This window comes from Patagioenas fasciata, chromosome 4 (assembly GCF_037038585.1).
Source record: "Patagioenas fasciata isolate bPatFas1 chromosome 4, bPatFas1.hap1, whole genome shotgun sequence".
NCBI classification, from domain to species: Eukaryota; Metazoa; Chordata; class Aves; order Columbiformes; family Columbidae; genus Patagioenas; species Patagioenas fasciata.
In genome coordinates, this window is record NC_092523.1 from 1,826,244 (window position 1) to 1,834,899 (window position 8,656).

The window sequence follows — 8,656 nt, forward strand, 5'->3', positions numbered from 1 at the left end:
CCTACCCCAAATCACACCCCCCATATTTAACCATTAACGATGCCCTCCTTGCAATGATTCCCCCCAATCATTTTTCCCCTTGCAATGACTCTCACTCCCCCTTGATTATTCCCACTTGTGACAGCCCCCCCACTATTTAATCCTTAATGATTTCCCCCTTGTGATGCCCCCCCCCATATTCAATCCTTAATGATTTCCCGTTTGTAATGGTCCCCCAATATTTAACCCCAAATGACTTCCCCCTTGTAATGAATCCTTCTGCCAGGCTCTAACCCCCCCTTACAACACCCCCACCCCAATATTTAACCCCTAACAATCCCCCCTTTCAACACTTTCTTCCCTGCAAGAGTCACCCCCAGTGGCTCCCCCCTTGCAATGACTCCACACACACTCTCAAGTTTCACCCCCGATAATTTTCCCTTTTCAGCGATTTACCCCCACCCTAATTTCCCCTGCACAATAATTTTCCCCCCACACTAATTTCCCCCAGGCAATCATTCCCCCCCTCCCCAATAATTTACTCCCTCTATTGCTTCTCCCCTTTTATTCCTTGCAATGATTTAAACCCCCCCAATGACCGCGGCCCCCACCACCTTTCCCTGCTCACAGCCCCTTGCTCCCCTCCCATTATCTCCCTGCTTGCAACGATTTGCCCCTTCAGTGATTTACACCCCCAAGCTTTACCCCCTGCAATCTGACCTCTTGCAATGATTCCCCCCCCCCCCTTACAAAGATTCCCCCCATTATTTGCCCACTTACATTGATTTCCCCCCTCCAATGACTTGCTCCCAGCGATTTGCCCCTTGCAATGATTTACTCTCTTCACCCACAATGTTACTTTCAGGTGTACCCCCTATTTTATATATATATATATGTATATATTTAGGGGATGGGGGCGGTGTCTGTGACTGTCCTGATCTCCCCCCTTCCCGGTGCTTTCCAGGTCGGGGGGATCAGGGCTGGGGGGACCCGCGTTTTACGCGACGTGCGTTTCCAACCCAGCCACTGCCTTGCACAGGAGGCTGCAATTCCGCCCTCCCAGCCACAGCAGCGATGGAGGCAAAGGCAGGTATCCGGGCTGCCTGGTTACAGCCAGTTTTGCGAAGCATTTGCTTCAGATTACAGGAAAAACAAAAGTTCATTGAGTTCCCCCCTTCTCCTTCGCCACCCCCGCCCGCGTCCCCCTTTATCCTCCCCAGCTGGTTTGAGTCTGGTGCCCGGCGGGACTGTGGAGCTCCGAGAGGGGCTGAGGGCTTGTGAGAGGGTCCCCCTTCCTTTGGGGTGACCCAGGACTGGATCCCCTTTCCTGTGACACCTCCCTCGCCGCCCCAGTGCGGGGATGGACCGGGGGTGCGGGAATCCCTCTCTCCCCATCTCCCCAGCATCCTTGGGTACCCCCGGGCCAGCTCGGCCCCCTCCATTGCAGCACTCCCGTGTCTCCGGGGGTACAACGCGAGGCAGGGGGGTCCTCCACCTCCGTGGATTCGCTGCTGACCCCCCCTCTCCCCGTGTATCCCGGTGCAGAGACCCCCCCCACACCCACCGCATCCCCGCGTATCCCAGCGATCGGAGTTTCCACCACCGCTGCAGCGAACCCCCCCCGGTGCACCCGTGTGCGGGGACACCCCTTCTCCCCCATACACCCCGCTGCAGGGAGTTCCCCCCGCTTCAGGGAGGCCCCCCCGGTGCATCCCGGTGCAGGAGCCCCCCCCGTTCCCCGGTGCGGCCCCGCAGCCCCCCCCGCGCCGCCGCCGCGCTCACTCTTTGCCCTGTCGCCCCACCCGGTGGCGGCCGCTGGCACTGCAGGCGGGGAGCGCAGGTGGCCGCACCGCTCCGCACCCCCCCGCACCCCCCGTCGCAACGCCCGAGCCCCCCCTCCCTGCAGGGGGCGGCCCGAAGCGCTTCCCAAAAATTCCACCTTCCTAAAACACCTTCCCAAAGCACCTTCCTGAAACATCCTCCTAAAGCACCTTCCCAAAACACTTTTCCAAAGCACCTTCCCAAAGCATCCTCCTAAAACACCTTTCCAAAGTAACTTCCCCGAGCACCTTCCTAAAACACCTTTCCAAATTATCTTCCCAAAGCACCTTCCTAAAGCATCTTCCTAAAATACTTTCCTAAGGCACCTTCCCAAAGCATCCTCCTAAAACAGTTTCCCGAAGCATCTTCCTAAAACATCTTCCCAAAGCACCTTCCTAAAGCACCTTTCCAAAGCACTTTCCTAAAACACTTTCTCAACACATCTTCCTAAAACACTTTCCCAAAGAGCCCCCCTAAAGCACCTTCCCAAAGTACCTCACATCACCCCGAATCGCTTCCCCAAACACCTTCCCCCAATTCCTCCTCCCCTGCCTGGTTGCTACCCTGGGATCCCCCCTCCAGGACCAGCAGCCCCAGTTTGAGCCCTGGATCCCACCGGTCAGCCTGGTAGGGGCTCAGACACCCCCTCAATGGGCTTGGACACCCCCTGCTAAGCAGAGAAAATGGGGAAGGGGGTCGATCCTCCCCTCGCGCCCCCAGGTCAGTGTGGAAAGGGACACTGTGCATCTCCCACGGTGACACCGGGCTCAGCATCAGACCTGGGCTGGGACAGAGGCTGAGAGTGACAAAAAGACTTGTAAGAGAAACACATTCACCCCCAACAGCTTCGCTTTGGCCCCCAACGGCAGCGTCTGCTGCAGAAAACACCCCAGGAACCCCCAAATTGCAGGGCTGACCATAGATGCACCCAGACAAGAGGGAGGCCTTGTCTACCTCGCTTTCTTAAGGGAAAAATCCATCCCCAAGATGCTTTTGCCCCCCCCACCAAGAACAGAGCTCATGTCCCCAAATGTCCCCCGCAGCCTCCTAAGTGTGTGAAAATGTCCCCTTAGGGGTCTGTGAGATGGACAGAAATAAACCACCATCATATTTTGCATAAGAATCTGTTTCTTTTCCCTCTGGTGCAAATTCAGAGGTAAAGGGTAAACGCCTAAATAATAACTTTTTAAGGGTTTATTTATATTTTGTTCAGAATTGCAATAAAGCCACAAGAGTCCAGAGGAGAACCTTATTTCTTCCAAGTTGAAGGGCAGGGCTGAAACCGGGTCAGCGGGGCGATAGAGCCACTGCCCAGACACTCCCGCCTTTGCCCTGACTTTTCCCACAGGCCGGATCATTTTATCATCGCCCTGGAATAAATCCAACAGCATGTTTTTCCTGAGGGGTGGTGGCACCAGCTGGCAGCAGGTTGGGCAAAACGAGCCCCGGGGAGGGTGTTGGTGGTGGGCGCTGCTCAGTTTTGGGTCTCCCGCACCCTGCGGCTCAATCTCGGTCGGACCCCAGCGTCCCGTTTTCCAACACAAACGGGATCGTGAAACTTTCCCGCTTCATCCCACGCCAGGATAAAAACAAACAGGACAATTCGGTGCAAAGAGGGAACCACCTGCCTCGGGGAAAGCTCCCTACGGGTTCCCCACTGACTGATGCTGCTCTGCGCCCTAAAGCACCACATTTCTCTCTTTCTCCAAACGGAATGAGTTTTGACTTGCCCGGAGTGGGCGATGCTCTCCCTGCAGCCTCCAGCGCTGTCAGATTCCGGCTGGAGAGAGCAGCAGAGAGTCCCGGCACTTCAACGCGACGCCGCATGACTTGGATATTCTCATTATTAGCGAAATGTTGTTCTGCCACTCCGGGTCATGCCCAGGAGGGTTAAGGAGAGGTGCTTGATTTGCTCCCTGCACGCATCGCATCCCCCCCGTGCCTTTCCGTCCCCTCTCTCACGGCCGCTGCCGTCCCTGGCAGAACGAGCTGCATCCGCGCACGGGGAGGATGCTCTGAAATGATCCCGGAGGCTCATCTAGGTAATATTTTATTATTCTTTTTTAATTTAATATTTTTAAAAGAAGCAGCTGCTTCAGAAATTGCCTTTTCCTCGCTGTCGAACGCTTGCTCGTGTCCTATCTCCTCTTTTAACACACTATTTCTGTCCATATCTCACCTACCGACAGGGGAATTGGGATGAACTGGAAATGCGGTTGTTTGGGAGTGCAGGTTTTGATTCTCGCATCCCATTCACAGCCGGCAGCATCAGGCCGCTCTCACCGCCCACACAGCACGCGATGCTATTTCTATTTGATTATTTTCAATTATAAAGATCAATTTTACCCAAATCACCTTTAATTTTGGAGCCGGGACTCCCAGCTAACGAACGTTGCTACTTTTTTCACTTGGATGGTGTGTTTTATTTCTTTTGGGCATTAATATTCTCTCCTCTGACAATAGTTCTGTAGCTGACTTGGTAGCCTTTTTGGGATGGATCACAATGTACTTTCTAAGCGCTCGACCACCTGTACGGCAAATGAAGGGCACCAGGACGTATGGAACCTTTACATTTCCAAGCAATCCCACCTCCATCTCCTTTGTAATTTAACCACTGCCCCTGTTAAGCTATTAACGGGGGGAAAACCCCTGCATTTACAGTTTAATTTTTGCCACCAAGTCCCCAGTTTGATTTTTGCCACCCGCTCCGCAACGTCATTTTTGCAGCCAAATCTCCCATTTAACGCTCACGACCGCAGTGCAAAGTGGTTTTTTGCAACCCGTTCATGCCACGCAAACTTTTGCAGCCAAATCTCCAATTGAATTGCTGCTTCTTGATCAGTTTCTATGTATTTTCCCCCCAAGTCCCGGGGTTCCCGGCGGCCGGCGCGTCCTTTTGGAGCAGTTACACCACATCCCCCACCTGGGAATAGGCCCTCACTTTTGGTTTAAGGCTCTGTTTTGCTATTCTTCCCTTTTTTTTTAAAACCAGGCGCCTTTAAAGCCCTGCAATGACATTTGGAAGTTGTCATCACTGGTTTTTTCACCCCTCAGATGAAAGCAAACAACAACAAACCCCTTGGGCAGAAGCGGTTCAATAAAAACCGAGGGGAGCGCAAGAAGGGGAGCGAGATGTTTCATGAGCGCTTGGGCACAGCACTAAAAACCCCGCTCAGCAACCAGCTCCCACCAGGGAAAAATATACGTATATATATATGTATACATTTTTAAAAAAAATCTATATTATTTTGGCCACTTACCCAACGCCGAAGCCCAAGTTGACTTTGGCCGCCCCAACGCCGCGGGTCCCCCGGCCCGTTCCCCGCGCCAGGGAAACCCGCAGCATTTTATAGCGTGAAAGCTGGGGTGGTCCCCGCCCACAGGGTGCTGCTGGAAAATGAGTATTCATAAGCATTTAGGGACGATGACAATGTAAAGCTTCCTCCGGGCTCCCCCGAGCCCCGGCTGCCGCCCGCCCGCATCGCCGGCCTCGCTCCGGCCTCTCCTCCATCACCCCCCGCACAAAACCCCCAGTTTCCCTTTAAAACGCTCAAATAGGCTTTCAATTATTGTCCCCCCACTCACATCCCTTCCAGAGGCAGCTCATGGCCTTTTTGTTTTATTTTTTCCTTATTTTCTTCTTTTTCTCCTTCCTTTTCTCCTCCTTTTCCCTCTTACCTTTTCCTTCCTTTTTTCTCTCTTTCCTTCCTTTTTTCCCTTATTTTTTGTTTTTGAAAAGCCTCCGAAACCAGAATGTTTCTGCAAAAAAAAAAAACAAAACAAAAAGAGTTTATCAAATTACATTTGGGGACAAAGAGCTAAAGTGCATTTTCTTGAAGGGCTGACAATTGGGGAGCCATCAAGGAAATGAAAAGAATGACAGAGAAGCAAAGGCTTTTGTCAGATGGAGAAACCGCCACGGAGAAAAAGCCGGAGTTGGGGGCCTTTATTTTTGTTGTGGTTGGGTTTCCTTTCCACTTTCTTTTCGCAGGTGTTAAAGTTGGGGCCGTGGGGAGAGCAGGGAGAAGCCACTTGGTTTTGGGGGGGTGTAAATAGGGGGTTTCTCCCCCCATTTTTTTTAACAAGATGCCAGTGTTTGAAAGAGAAATGAAGCCCCTTTAGAAATGTGAAGCTGCCGAGATAATGACTGCGATCTCTCTAAGACTGGATGGGAACAGGTGAGACTTTTTTCTTCCTTTCTCGTTCCCATCTGTCCCTTTGTTCAATATGAGACCGAAGAGAGACAGAAACGAGATCATTTTGATATTCCCCTTGTTGTGCATATTCCTCCTCCGAAGAACAAGAAGCGGCTTGGTCCCGCTCCAGGCGTTATTAGGGTGGCTACACAGAGACGCACAAATAAAACACAAATACAATCCCTTCACTCCTTTTTTACATCTTATAAAGCGGGATGTTTGGGTCTGCTCGGAATGGGGTGTCGGGCTGAGCTCCCTTGGGAAGATGCTCCAGGGACCCCCCCTGTATCCCTTTGGGGTTATCCCTTATTCCCATCCACACTCAATTTTCTCCCACCCAGCATTCTGAGGTCGCTCTCAGCCCCTTCCCACCTCCCCAAAGCCACCTCGTCCCTCCATCCCTTCTTCAAACCCAAATGCCAGCAGCCAAATGCTCTGATGCTTTGGAGCATCCCGAATCCCGGGTGTGCGTCCCCATGGGAGCCCCACTTGGGACATCGCTGGGAGCTGCACCCCGAGCTTTGAGCTTCTATTACTGCTCAATTAGGAACATTTTGCATGTTTTCTCCCCCTCCTTCTGAAAACAGGAAGATTAAAGCTCCTGGCGGGGGTCACATAAGCAGAGGTGCAACCGCCTTTCCCCGCAAGCTGCAAATATTTTCTGTACGTTGCGAATAATCTCAGGTATCCAGAGTTTTTGTTTAACATCTCCCGGATTGAAATTTCTTTATAAGAAGAGCTTCTTATGTCTTTTTTTAAAAATGCCTTGCTTGCTTTCTGGATCGCCTCCTGTTTTATCTGCCTTTCTAGTATTTCTGCAAAACATTGCCCTAAAGAATGTGGTTTAAACGCCTTTTGGAGAAGCCAGCCTGCTCGCCCTGGTATTTATTCTCTTTTTCCCAACAATTTTTTCTTCTTCTTTTCTTGTATTCTGCTACCAGCAAAACCATCCTCCCAAATCTCAGCCCCTTTTGAAAGCCATCTGGCTTTTCCCCTGCCTGGCTCTTCTGCGAGCAGCAGATAATTACTCGAAAGGGTGGGTTGCGAAGGGTTTTTGCATCATTGCGAGAATACAGCCACTATTATTCTACATGCCATGCAGCCTTTTAGAAAATTAAAAAGGCATAACGAGAACCATCTTACCCTGCTCTGAAGGAAAATAAACTACGTCGAAGTTTCTCCGCTCATCTCCAAAGAAAATGCCGGGGTAATCGGAGACAGGGACCAGGAGGGAGGGAGCGAGGGGTCCATGTGTGCATGGAGATATTTTCGTGAGATGAGACTTTGAAGATGCTGCTGAAACACTATATACATCCCAGACCTTTTAATACAAAACATCGCCCAAGAGGCAACGCCAAGGACACACCAAGTGGGAATAATTCAGTTTGCTCAAGAACCTCTTTCTAGGACCGTGTGAAGGGTATTTCATGAGCTGGGATTTACGCCGTTATCCTGGGTTTTCACCCTTCCCTCCACACTAAACAGCCCCAGCAGCTCCCCTTCCCCTCCCTGCTCCTGCCCCCTCTCCCAAACTCATCAGAAGCCTTTGAAAAGAGTTTAAAGACAAGAATCGTAGCAAGAAAGCAGTGGAGACCATTGGCTTTTACACGGCAGCTCATGACTGTAAGGGCTGGAGCCGACGTGCATGTTCAGCCCCCGACCAGCAGCTCCCGTCCCTTGAGTCCCGCTTGTTAAATCCCACTGGGAAAACCGGGGAGGAAAGCGAGGGAGAGGAAAAGAAAGGAAACAAAACAAGGTCCAAATGAAAAACACATCGAGCCTCAAACGAAAGGAAGTTCAGTGTGGGATTCATTGTCTCCCCGAGTGCCAAAGCGAAGGGCTCAGCTTGTGCCGGGCACACAGTGCCCTCCAGAGACATGGCCCGGGGATGCCAAGAGGAAACAACACTCTTTCCTTCCATATATTTTAAAAAGTCTTTTCTTTTGTCTCAAATAGCTGAGGATGGTGGCCAGCTCCCAAGCTCACCCATCACCACGATGGTTGGGGTGTTTAGGGTGCCTGTCCTTGCTGGTTGGGGCACCCAGAAAAACCTCGCATTGGGTGAGGGATTCCCCCTGGTAACCCTGCATCCTCCCACCCATCACCACCTGCATCCCCTTGGGCCAAAAAGAAAGGGAAGATGCTCTGGATGGGGAGTGATGGGGTGAAGCACGAGGAAAGTAAAGCAAGAGGAAGGGGCATCTTTCTTCTCCGTGTCCAGAGAACGGGAGGGAGGTTTGCGAGAGATGAAAGGTGCTGGGGAAGAGGAAGAAAACAGCATTTTTCAGAACTAGTCTTTCTAGTTTGGGGAAGTTTGGGGAAGTTTTCCATTTCCCTCAAGGACACGTGGGACGGAGATGAAAGGAACGTGGCCCATTTTTATACAAAAATGTCTCACTTTGTATCTAGCAAACGGCTTCTGTGACCTTATGGTTGAAAGGAAACACAACAGCCCCGCTGAAACCCGCAGAAAGAACCAGTATTTCACTGTGGACAAGGTGGAGGACGTCGGCTCCGAGTATTTCTCTGTCTCCTGAAACACGCACCAATGGTTTTTCCAGCCCATTTTTAGGATCACTGAATTACGAGGACGTTTTCCCGTTCTCCTTGCAAAACTCAGTTTCCCTATAAGGAAAACCTCCTCAAAACCAAAATCAATC